This window comes from Tenebrio molitor, chromosome 1, assembly GCF_963966145.1.
Source record: "Tenebrio molitor chromosome 1, icTenMoli1.1, whole genome shotgun sequence".
Taxonomy (NCBI): Eukaryota; Metazoa; Arthropoda; class Insecta; order Coleoptera; family Tenebrionidae; genus Tenebrio; species Tenebrio molitor.
In genome coordinates, this window is record NC_091046.1 from 11,626,517 (window position 1) to 11,639,229 (window position 12,713).

The following is a 12,713-nucleotide window of genomic DNA, read 5'->3' on the forward strand; positions in this document are numbered from 1 at the left end:
GCGCTGGTAAATAGACGAACAATTGTTAAGTTTTGAATTTAAAGTGTTGTGAAATGCAGTGATCACATAGCAACAACTCACTATGAGTCATTGTCAACATTAAAAATTTAAGTAAATGTTCCTGAAACGCGTATCGAAAAGAGCTCCTTTTCGAAACCCGTTTGAGTGTTCTACTGACTGTGTTATAAGTGCAAAATAGAAAAAAATATTTTTTATCGTTGAATTTTTTAAATCTTAAAATAAAAGGAAGTACCTAAGTCATTATGTTTTCACGTAAAATCCTGAAAGGAATTAACGTTTCCGTCTGTCTACCAACCTTACAATGCAATTTTCCCTAGTTTCTGTTGCAAAGTGAAAAACACTGCGTGCGGGATATCGTTTTTCCCGCACCCCAAAGACAACCGGAAAATACCGATTTTGAGGTCATGACTTTAAAAAGAAATATCAACAACGTATACGATCAGAATATTTAAAATTGTTTATGATAAGAAGTCAAGCAGTTATCAGCAGTGAATTTCTTGGACAAAATTAATACTAGAAGATTCGTTAAATGTTCTGTAATAAAATAAAAGCAAATAACTGAAGAATTAATTGATAGAGAAATATATATACGTAAATATTCTTATCAGCATATCAAAGAGTACTACAGAAAAATGGAAAGGTACATATGTAGATAAGATGTATTAGTTTTACATAGGAGTGCAATGATCAAACGACTACAGTTTGCTTTTGATCTAAATTGTATTTTAAGAAAGAAAAGGTGTTTTTTCTAGAGAACACCTAAGATAGAGCTTTATTCAAAGAATGTTTGGAGATTCTGTATCCTGACCAGAAGATCACTGGGAAACTATATCAATCGTTGAACTGGTTGAGTTTTCAAAGAAACGTTAGCTGAAAAGTAATCCTTTTAAATAGAAAATGCAGTTGAGACAGAATGGTAAATCAGTCAGTAAAAATGGTTTGAGAAATTGTTTCCATGTCTGTTTTCCTGGCTAAATCTGGTTCAAATCATTATCTATTCAGGTTCCTGAAGCATTATCTTATTAACAAAAATTATCAACATTGAACTGAAAAGACAACTTTAGGAACTGCTTAAGATTAAAATATTCTCCCTTAAGAGGTGCAAGAATTATAAATAAATAAATAAATAAACGACAAAATATGTGATAACCATAAATGTAAAATTTATTTACACCAAATATTGCTTGCAAAACATATTTCCAAATCCAAATGTAAGTATGTATAGGTAAATTTGTTAATTGTACAACTTACTTTACAATTCACCATTAATATTCACTTTTTTATACAACGTTAAGATTTAAAATGCAGAAATGGTAAATAATTAAAAATAATTAATGTGTCTAAAAAGAAAAACGCTAAAATCTAACAATGAAATAACACTGTGGCAAATCAGTTTTTATAATAATCACTAATCAGTCAACTTATAAAAATGCAACAGGTGTTAAGTAAATTCAGAAATCAAAGCTGAAAAAGAGTGTCCAGATTTTTTTTATATTGAGCACAAGAACTAGTTAAAAATCATTCGTATTTTTTTTCCCAATATCATTGGGAGGATAAATTCGTGATATTATCCATGATCTAAAAAAAAACAACAATTCTTAAATATTACCCCAAGAATTTAAGTCTTTTTTGTTCCTGGTTATATTTTATGAGGTTATAAACCCCTGACCAGTAGTTTGACACCGTATCAGCTGATTTTACACAGAGTTTGCGTCTACCTCTGCACTGTATCTGAAAACGTTGTAACCGACTTTTACATCAAAGTAAACCTTCATGTTGCAATATTATTTTTAAATATGTTTCCGTCCTTCCAACTAATAAAGTGCTGTTATCGTCTAAGCAACCACAGTAAAGTATTGACATCTCAACGCAAGGCTCGTTTAACAACCTCAAGCTGTTTATTATAAATACATTCTTTCTCAGTAAAGCTTTTGGAAGGATGCCAAAAGATGGCAGTACATAAATATTTGAACACCAAGGAGCAAAACTATTTACCACCCACGGCGGCATGCAAAACGGCAGCATTTCCACTAAACTTACCTCTCGAATGTAAAAGGATTAACACATAGACAATCAAATACTCAATGAACATGAAACACGCAAATCGAAAAAAAATTGCCATAAACCGCGACTTGTATTGTGCACACGAAGGGAAAGTCTTTTGCCACCGCAAGTGTACGCAAACAACCCCTCAAACACTGACCGATTAATTAACGCGTCGTTACCGCTACCAGTTGCAAATGGCAGGGATCAGTCAATGATAGATCAGGAAGACAGTGTTGACAGGAAGTGTAGTGCAGCTCCTGCGGAACACGAAGCGCCGGCAGGAATGGCAGGAAGCAATATCGCAAGTGGCGGTTCCTCTAAGGGGCGGGGCGGTTCCTACCCCCTCCAAAGGCACCACCTCTACAGGGGATGCTCATCATTTCACCACCATGCACAATTATTTGACAGCGATACTAGTCGGCCAAGGCTTCGCCAGGATCCCGTAAAAGTGATAATGACGGTGCCACACGAGCTGTCCCTTATCAACCCCATAGGACTCGATACACGAAAGGTCGCTAAGGTATCTCTGTGTCTTTTTGCGATTATTTCAAAACCGGTCGACCTCAGCGCATAATTGCAAAAGCCGTCGCAATTTTATTGCAACTGAAACGTCCTAATTTTTGTTTTGGTCTTCGCGATGGGTTGCACATGTTTAATTAGTAATTTGATAATAAGTCTTGACTAACCTGATTGGTTGATACGGGTAGCGCATGCGATAGGCGGAGTTAATGTCATCCTGCTGAAAGCTTCAAGCGCTGTATCGGAACTGAAACCACGAGATAGCTTTCCGTAAGCTTCAGAGATCATCAAGTTTAATTAGGGAGAGAATTTAAATTGTTACATTATAATAATTTGACCAATCCACGACTTCGACCGCTCTCTGACAGACTGATTAATCAAAACGATCGATTAGAAGAGCTTTGTGGCTTCACATCCACACAAATTAGGCAAAGTTTACTGATGAAACATAATTCATTTCATTGATATTTTTGGATAGAGCTGTAAAATAAATATTTCTTTAAAAAACTAGCACGTATGAGATGTTATTGTTCTGAATTTAGCTAGAAATACCTGGAACTAGTCTTGAAGCTGTAGAAGCTTTTTTGCAAACTGAACTTATTCAACTCAAAATTTCAACATGGTTTGTTTATTGATGCTCTGAGGGTCTAGAAAAAATAAAATATGTTTAAAGTGAGTGCTCGTGATAGAAAATCAATTGGATGCAACGAACCCGCCTTAAATCTTGTTTGCTCATGTGGCGGGACTACGAGGGCCACTTAGGTGGCAGTAAATCGCCGCCTGAAATTACCAGGTACGGCCTCAGATCACCGAAAGTTGTTATCTGAAGTTCAGGAAGGCATGAGCGATGTGATCCAACATTTAAGAACATAATGACATCATCAACTTTGATCGAGAACCGTGCATATCGCTATTCAGCCCTTCATAATTACGAGCGTTCTTCTCGTCAAATAACCGTTCAAATTCGACGCTTAAATGGAATAATTTGTCGTGAGTAATCCGCCGTGGTTTTTTAATCTTTTGTTTAACGTCCTGTTCGCTTCTTGGTGTCCTCTTATCTCACAGATTACAACTGGTGAGTATTTTGCTAGTGTCCGGTGAAGGGCACGGGGTACGTCACGCTCCGGAAATGACGTAAGAGCCGAGGGCCAGATTCAGGAGCTTTGCACGCGATGCATTAATATTAAGTGTCTGATGCCACGTTCACTTAACGCTACTTGATTATTTACTGGTGTATATGAATGACTGGCTGACGTTAAAAAAGATCACTAAAACTATCTAATGTTTAAATTAAAAATTACGGTACATTAGTAATCGAAAAAATGGTCTCACACATAATGTTACAATGCAACACTAATTTATACAGAAACCTTTACATAATAGTGTAATAATAAATTAAAAATTTTATTAGATTTTTAATTTTATGTAATTCAAAAGATAGGAAACAGCGAAATATATGCTGTATTTAATTTGGTGTGAAAAACAAGTGTACTTACTGAATATCATGTTTATGATGTAGTTTACGGTTTTCGGTACTGACACATGCTCATGCAATTTCAGGATGTTACTACATGTCAAGATGCGCTCTAAATATCTAATTTTAACTTATCAGAACTTGCGAGAATACACAAAATGTTATATAATAAAGTTATATCAAAACAATGTTTAGTTATGTGAAACTTGACTAACTGAGGCCCGGTTTATTCACCTTCAAGTAACTTTATCTGGCCAGTAGTTGCTATGATTTAGAATCTGCTATTGGTAGATCCATGGTAATTACCGTTCAAATAAAGTTACTTGAAGGTGAGTAAATCGGGCCTTAATCTTTTATTAAATAGAGGTAGTAGAAAAAATCAGATGAATATTTTTTTCAACAGACTATAAAGTAAATGAGCTCGTAGCACGTTGTCCAACAGCTGTAGAAGATTTTCGAAACTAATAAAAATTCTCTTCAAATATGCTATTTATGGTATTATGCCACTTATTTTTCTTTAATTTGTGTTTTGTGCGCAGTAATTTGTTAAAAATATGTTAATTGTTTTTAGTATCATTAAATGTCATTGTACATAATTGTATTTAAAGTTTAGATAAATACGTTTGACCTATTACAAATTAATGTAAATTACAATAAACAATCATTTAATAATAAAAATAATTCTTTATTTTCTACATTTTTTAATTTTTATTTCATCCTGTGTCAAATTCCAATACTTTACGTCATCAGTTTGAGTCCGGGAAAACGCAAAAAACGCCCTTACGCCGGTTAAGTGTTGCTATTGAAAACACAAAATTAACAATCGCAATAACAATTATTCAGGTTTAAGAAATGTTAAACTTAAATATTAATATTTCGGCCACAAAGAAGATGCACTTACTTTCTCAGACTAAAAACGTTAGTTCACAAATGAAATAATGGGGTCTATTCTGTAATTTACATGTTAATTATCTTAACAGCCTTTAAAAATTCGTAACCAGGACAATGACCAATCTGAGAAACGTATTTAATACTTTTTTGTAATACCTACTTGTTAAAGGTGGCTTTCCGGATTGTTTGTCACCATGTAAACAACCTCATAACGGCCGGAGTCCGTTAAGGGTGTCCGTTATGAGCGGGAGCGGCCGTTATGAATGATTAAATAACTATAGCAACGTAGATCTAAACTTTATTTTTCAACTTTTTTACAATTGGTACAATAATTAATGTTTAATGTTATGGGACACACCTTGAATTAATCGAAATCCGTATGCCACTAGCAGATGTAGACGAGATCGAAGATGATGCTTCAGAATTTTAACACCAACACAAGCGCGATTTTGCAGGGAATAACGATAACCACACTTGCTTTGCGGCCATCCGGACATCGGGAATATCTTGATCGCGGTTTTTTATTGATTTCAGTCGTTTATTTTCAACGGAAAGTTAAGTGTTGAGCAAATCTGACAAACAGCAGCAAATGTAGACAAGATTGAAGATGATGCTTCACAATTTTAAGACTAACACAAGCACGATTTTGCAGGCAATAACGATACCTCACTTCCGGACATCGGGCATATCTTGATTGCGATTTTTTATTGATTTCATTCATTTATTTTCAACGGAAAGTTAAGCTTTGAATAAATCTGACAAACAACATTGAAACATTTTTTTTTTCACAAACAAAGGTTGACATGACGACGTCCTCCGCACGCTTATTAATCATTCGGTTTTTTCGATGGCATTGAAAAAAATGTATTTCAAAAAGATAATTGTGAACGAATCGTAGAGATATTGCAAAAACTATTGTACAATACACGTCCGTTAGGGCCTTTACAGCCTCGCCAGTATTATTCGACTCGCTCTGCGAGCTCGTCTCACAAAATCTCCGGCTCGGCAGTAAAGGCTATCCTAACGGACTTCTACTGTAAAATACTATAACAGGTTGTTCAATTTAAACAGGCTGTTAAAAAAATACAGAATAGACCCCAATATAACCATTTAAACCCAATATAAAAAATAGGCCAGCCAGCATAACCGTAATTTTCTTCACATTATTTTCTGATTTCACCAGACTTTCTAGGTATTAATTTACCACACGCTTCTTCAGATTTTCTGAAGGATTTGCATTGGAAGTCATTTTAATGCACCAAATTATTTCAACAAAATCAACAAATTAAACAATTGCCAAACAGCCGTTGCTACTCATGTTCCGAAAATGTAACTAGATTTGGAGCATTTGTTAAATTATTTTGAGATTAATTTTAATATTTTTTTAAAATGAAATTTGATAAAGGATGAAATAAAATACATAACGACATTCGTCCGTGAATTCTTTCTACAGTACTGGTTTCGAGTTTCAAGACTCGACTCCTTCGTCGCCTCGTCCTTAAAAGTCTCACTCGTACTGTAAACTATGAGTTCCCGGACTTATAATGTTAATTACTATTGTGTTATACTCGTACAGGTCGCAAAACGTAGCTTGATACATGGGCTTCGTTTTCAGTGGGTCTCCCCCCACAATTTCACTGCGCATCCATTTCCCAAGTATCAAGGATACGTTTTGCGACTTGTATAAAGTCCTCGTCGAAAAATAGTCAATTTTGACTTAAATTGTAAATCATTTTACAATAGGAGAGAAAATACCATAAATAATTCCATTATACCCTCTAATCTTATTGCCCTTTGCTGTGCAGTAAGACAATTTTCTCTCCTATTGTAAAATGGTTTACAATTTAAGTCACAAAATATTTTTCGACGAGGACTTTACCTAAACAGTACGTACAGTACGTGTGCTAATAATTTCACACACACTTGACATTACAGTGCTATTTTTCTGGTGTAATGTATCTAGACGTTTGAACTGTTCTCCAGGGACTTGCAACAATAATTATTGTAATAACTTGCTTCACATGACGTACTTCAGTTTCCACTATATATTATCAAATCTTTAAAATTTATAATTAATGGTAAATAACTTTGTTAATACCTGATCTATGTAATTAATTAGTTTCTGCAATAAAATTATTATTTGAGGTTTTGAACACGCGGTCGGTAAAAATTGTTTGCAGTTATACTATAGTGTGTAGTAGCAAAACTGTTGCATTTATAACATTTACGAAATTGTAAAAAAGTAAATGTAATGGGACATCTCCTATTTAAACAAGTATGGTAGGATTGACACTGGGAATAATTTTTAAGTGTTTTTGAGAATATCTTACAAGTAATTCAAATGCTCTCTACTGTTTGTTTAGTTTGCATTGCCATTACAATGATAAAAAATACATTCATCATTTTAAACTACATATTTAAAGAAACAGTACTCACTACGTTAGGTTTTGGTAGCAATAATATCCTTGCTCTTGCGGTTATTAAAAAATGAGTTCTAGTTTTGAAGCTATACCATACGTAACACTCCCAATCAGTAGAATTTTGCCCTTTGTATTAGGTGTAGGTAAGATTTATCTTGCACCAGTATTGTGTTCCATTAAAGAAGAAAGTCTCTCCTATCTGACGTAAAAAACGTTTACAATAATCTTTTAGTTTAACCTAGAACAATTTTGTTAGCTTCTCTATAGAAATATAATACACAAATTTGCCAACACCATGAATGAAGTTTCCAGTTACCTCAAGATCAAATTCCCACCGTTTAGGGCTACCACAATAAAAAAAAATTTAAACGTCTTATACATAGGTATAAGACGTTTAAAATAGTACTATATTAAGACTATACTTATTCAGGCAACTGAAAAAAAAATGTAATACCGCATAAACTCTAAACTAGAGTTATTTCATTTCATTAACACGAAAGTTTACCTACAGGATTCGATTAAAAATATTATATTTCTTCAGAAACATAGAGTGACCTATTACAAACATTTCTTACCGTAGTTGGCTGTAATTTGTGGTATACGTATACTTAGATTTTTGGATTTTTAAATTTATGAAAATGGTTTATTCCTTGAGATAGAATACATTTATTGTAATATCGCGTTATTGAAATATTAAAAAATTATAAGTGGACTTACTCACTGTTGGCCTACAAGAACAAGTACCTCACAAAATATTGCAATGCTTTACATAGCAGGAAATGTCTTTGGGAGTCCTTATTAGAGACGTAATTAACAGATTTATTTAGGCTGGAAGTGTAAATAAAGGAATATCAATTGGAAGACCTCCAGAATGTGAGGAAGCTGTTTCGATTAAAAGAATGACTAGAGCACGACTCACAAACACTTTGCAACATTTCAATATTTGCAAGACCAATTGTTTAAATAAGAGTTTAAAGACTAAAGGAAAAATTACACGTACAGTAATAATTGGTCAGAAAATATGGCCAAACATTTTTGAAAATAAGTAAATAACAGTAATCAAGTATCCGGAACATAACACTCAACATTTTGTTCTTTGGAAACAGTATATTTGTTTTTTGCTCTGTTTTTATCATTTTTAAATAAAATTTTAAAAATTGAACAGATGATATTTGTTGTAGGGTGATTTGATTTTAATTATTTATTACAATTTTTAACTTTAAATTACAATATCTTAAAGCCCCTTGTTTTTAGGCAATCATCAGTTTACCTTTAGGATAGTATAGTTACGCTATGTATTGTAAGTGACAAATTTCACAGCCAACTGATGCAAAAATATATATAATAACCCTGTATATGAGTGTAATAAGTGGTCTGAGTTAATTATGTTCATCTATGTGTATTTTGAGTTTAATTGCGTTCTCTTCTTTCAATCTAAGCTTCATTGCGTTTTTATTCTCGTTCCTGGTATTAACAGCAATAATTAAAGATCTAACGGCTCAAATATGACATATTTTTACTGATGAGTGATGACTGTTCTAATTTTTATAATGTAGAATATTCTGTTTAAATTTTGCAATCAAAACTAATAATTCAAAGATGATTTCAATCTCGTCTAAATTCTAAGTGGCGTGAAATTACCATAAGTATTTTTTACAATGAAATTGCATGGTTAAGAATATAGAGCAGAAACGGTTCGCTTTACTCAACACACATAATTCGATTAGTCATCCCACTTCTGCTGGGACGTTACTGGTGATACAGTCGCAGCCAATTAAGGCGTAACACTCTTTATGGAACGTCTATGTCAGCACCATTAAATCGGTGCGGTGGTGCTTATTCTTCGACAATGAATACTGATGGCAGGGGTGTGCCGCGATTAGGAATGCTATATTTTGATAGCTTCGAAACGAATCGTAACGCGTGTACAACTCTAATGTAGGGTCGCCATTCTATGATCTTTTTTGTAGTTTGTTTTATTGTTATTTTTAGTTCCCAAGATTGAGCGGCATCAATTCCAGGCGGTATCTAATAACGTTCACATTCACACAAACTGCCTGTGTTATGTGCCACAGTCATATTTAACATTTCGATTGTAATTTTCAGGCGGTTATCTTCAATCAAAATGATAAATGTTAACTAATTGGGTGTTAGAGCAGGTGTTAAGTAGGTACATAATGGTGAATATCGCCGGACATAAAACACTCGTACAGATGTTTTTCGCACCCACGTTTTATAATACACTCTGTTTTAAAAGCGGCAACCGTTTGAAACACAATTTACATGCTTTGTTGAACGCCTCGACGCTCCGTTATTCATTCATACAGTAAGGTAAATTTTCTTGATTGAAGTTTGGCACGCACTTTTAGAATATATCATAATATGTTCATATTATCTCTGCAATGACTTTGACGTATTTGTTAATATTTCATTCGACTTCGGTAATAATTCTCCATCGATTTCTTTTGATGTTGTACCACATAAATCACAGAACTTCTGTCTCGTCTTGACATTTTTCTCCTCTCGATATCTTTACACTTACGACATACAAATTAAAAAAATTATTCCTCTCAAACCTTTCATCCATGAAATACAAAAATGTGTATCAGTTTTTCACCAAATAATTTTAATGTATTTTTTTTCGAAACCGCAGAATATATGTATGAAAGCTCTCCGTACATTGGGTAATGGGGGATAAATTTGTTTGAAAAATAAATGATCACATTTTTGAGGACAAATGAATGTGACTGAAGGAATCCAAAGTTGATAATGAATGATGATTGAGATGTCCTCCTTCAATGATAAAAATAAAGTCAGATTTGGAGTGTTCGCCTGATTTAACTCCGTCTGACTTCTAAATTGCAAACAATTTGTTAGTTGCAAAATTTTTTTCACAATGTCATTCCATTAAAAGGATAATAAAATAAAAATGAAAATTACATTAAATTTTAAAAAACATAAATATAAAATACTCGTACATAGCAGAAAAAACGTATTTTTTTATTTTTGAAATATTTTTAAAAATTTCATTAAAATTTTACTCTGGCATTTACTCGAAGATATATGTAATACATTACGCTTCAAAGTTGGTAAATACAGTGTAACAAAATTGAGGAAACATTTGAAACATCTTTCCATAAATATCTTTTCATTTAATACTAAAAGAAAATATAACAGAAACAAACAATTAGAAATGGAAACATTTCCAACTTGCAATTAAATGTTAAAAAATAAACTATGAGTTTTCTTCTTAACTGTCTTATATTGTATTGATTTTTTTTAAATTTATCATTATTGAAATCACAAGTTATTTCGTGCAACAAAAATGCTTTTGGACTATTCAATATAAATTCAGATTTGATTTCGATAAAATATCAATTCTAAATAAAAGAAGGAATGTGGATTTTTTTTGTCCTAATTTCTTCTCAGTAAAAGTCTCTTTTGACATAATATGTACTGCAATGGAATTCACGTTTGTTCTTATAGAGCATAAAATTCTACGTCTTCGTGTGAATAACCCAAAAACTCTTTTGGATTGTTAAAACTGTGTTTGTGTATCGATATATCTAATCACCTGTTCCATATTAACAACGAAATAAAAGTCCAGACAGATAATTTGACACCTCTAAATCTTTTTGAATTATAACTTGAAAGACTGGTAAGAAAAGGGTTTGCCATGTTATCAGATCAATTAAAACAGCAATATTCGAATGTGATCATTAATAATTCATACGTTATCTGCACGATAAATCTTTATGGATATCGTTATGTATGGTCATTACGTATGCACATATTTAGCACTAAACTATAATAAAGGATGTATGATCCCATTATTTTAACAATCAAATCCGTTATCGATTTTGTTTTTATATTCTTTGCATTTCGTAAGTGTTCTTATGGTTACTGACAGATTACATGTCACGGTACAGTCGCACTAAAAATTTCGCTAGAGTCCACATCAAGAAAGAGTAAAATGATGAAATAACATAAATAACACAAAATCACTGTAAAACAAGTAATTATTCAGCAAAATTTAAAAGATCCTAATTTATTGTTGTTATACCTACTTAGTCATGTCTCATGTGTACCAGTGAATAATTGTTGGTTGCCTACCCTATAAAAATATTTTCCGAATTAAATTAAATAATAAGAAATAACTTTGCTTGCAATATCTTTCTTTATCATCCTTGCCTTGTATTTGTCGTAACAAAGATATATGAATAGTTATTTGTGCAACTAGTTATAAAAGTCATACTTTTTTTCATAAATTTACAAGGAAATAAGTGAAAAAAAAAACTTTCATAACGTGTTGGTCTAAAAGGATTTATGACACATTACAAAAAAAAAAAAAAAATGGGTATGCTTTGGCAATCATCTCCAAGGAGATGGAATAAAATGATGCAAAAACTACGATTTTTCGTGTAAAAAAGTGCTACTTTCACTACGATTTTGCGTGTAAAAAAAGTGCCACTTTCATTACGATATGCAAAAAAAATATATATAAATACTTAAGTATAATAACATTTCATGGTTTAGCAGATTTACTTTGGCAGATTTTTCCGTATTTTTGTCTCTTCAAACCAGGGGAAATCTGCCATGCATGAGCTATTGTGTTAATTAGGGAGTGACACATTACGTTCTGGCTGAATAAGATTTGACAGAAGAGCGAATTTGCATAAGAAACGCCGCCGCCATTTTCCCAGCAACTAGCAGGAGCCGTTAAGCTAGGCATTCTCCCCATAGGTTGACGAGGAGCTGGTATTTGAATCCTGCCTGCATGGCGCTCGTTTCCGGCAGAGAATGCACAATGCAACTTCCGGACCGATGACAATTGACTGACGCTCCACGCACTGCTAGCTGGCTCTATAACTCCTGCGACGAGATTCGGGACGCTTTGCCGTACATCATACAACAACAATGCGGAGTCTCGCTTCCCGCAGGAGCCCCGTTTACCGCCGCTCACCATCACAACCGCCCCTTCCACCAGATACATGATCATTGTGGGGGCTCAACTCTCGCTGATCTGATTTAGATTATTCTGTTTGTCAATGAGATTCACTTTTGAATCGGTCTGCAGTACACGTTCCACCCTGTCGGTATGACAGTTATCGTGCCACAGAAAAATAGATACTGCAGGGTTTGGGGGAAACAACACAAAATTTGTGATAAAGAGCTGGCATTAAAAGATATTATATAATAAACACGACGTTATCATCGAACCATACATAAAGCTGAAAAATCGCATCACACTTATTTTCTTATTATTTATAAGTATCGGTTACTTCTACATAATGCTTCAAAACATTTCAGTCTATTACAACACGTGTTTCGGAAACAAAAAA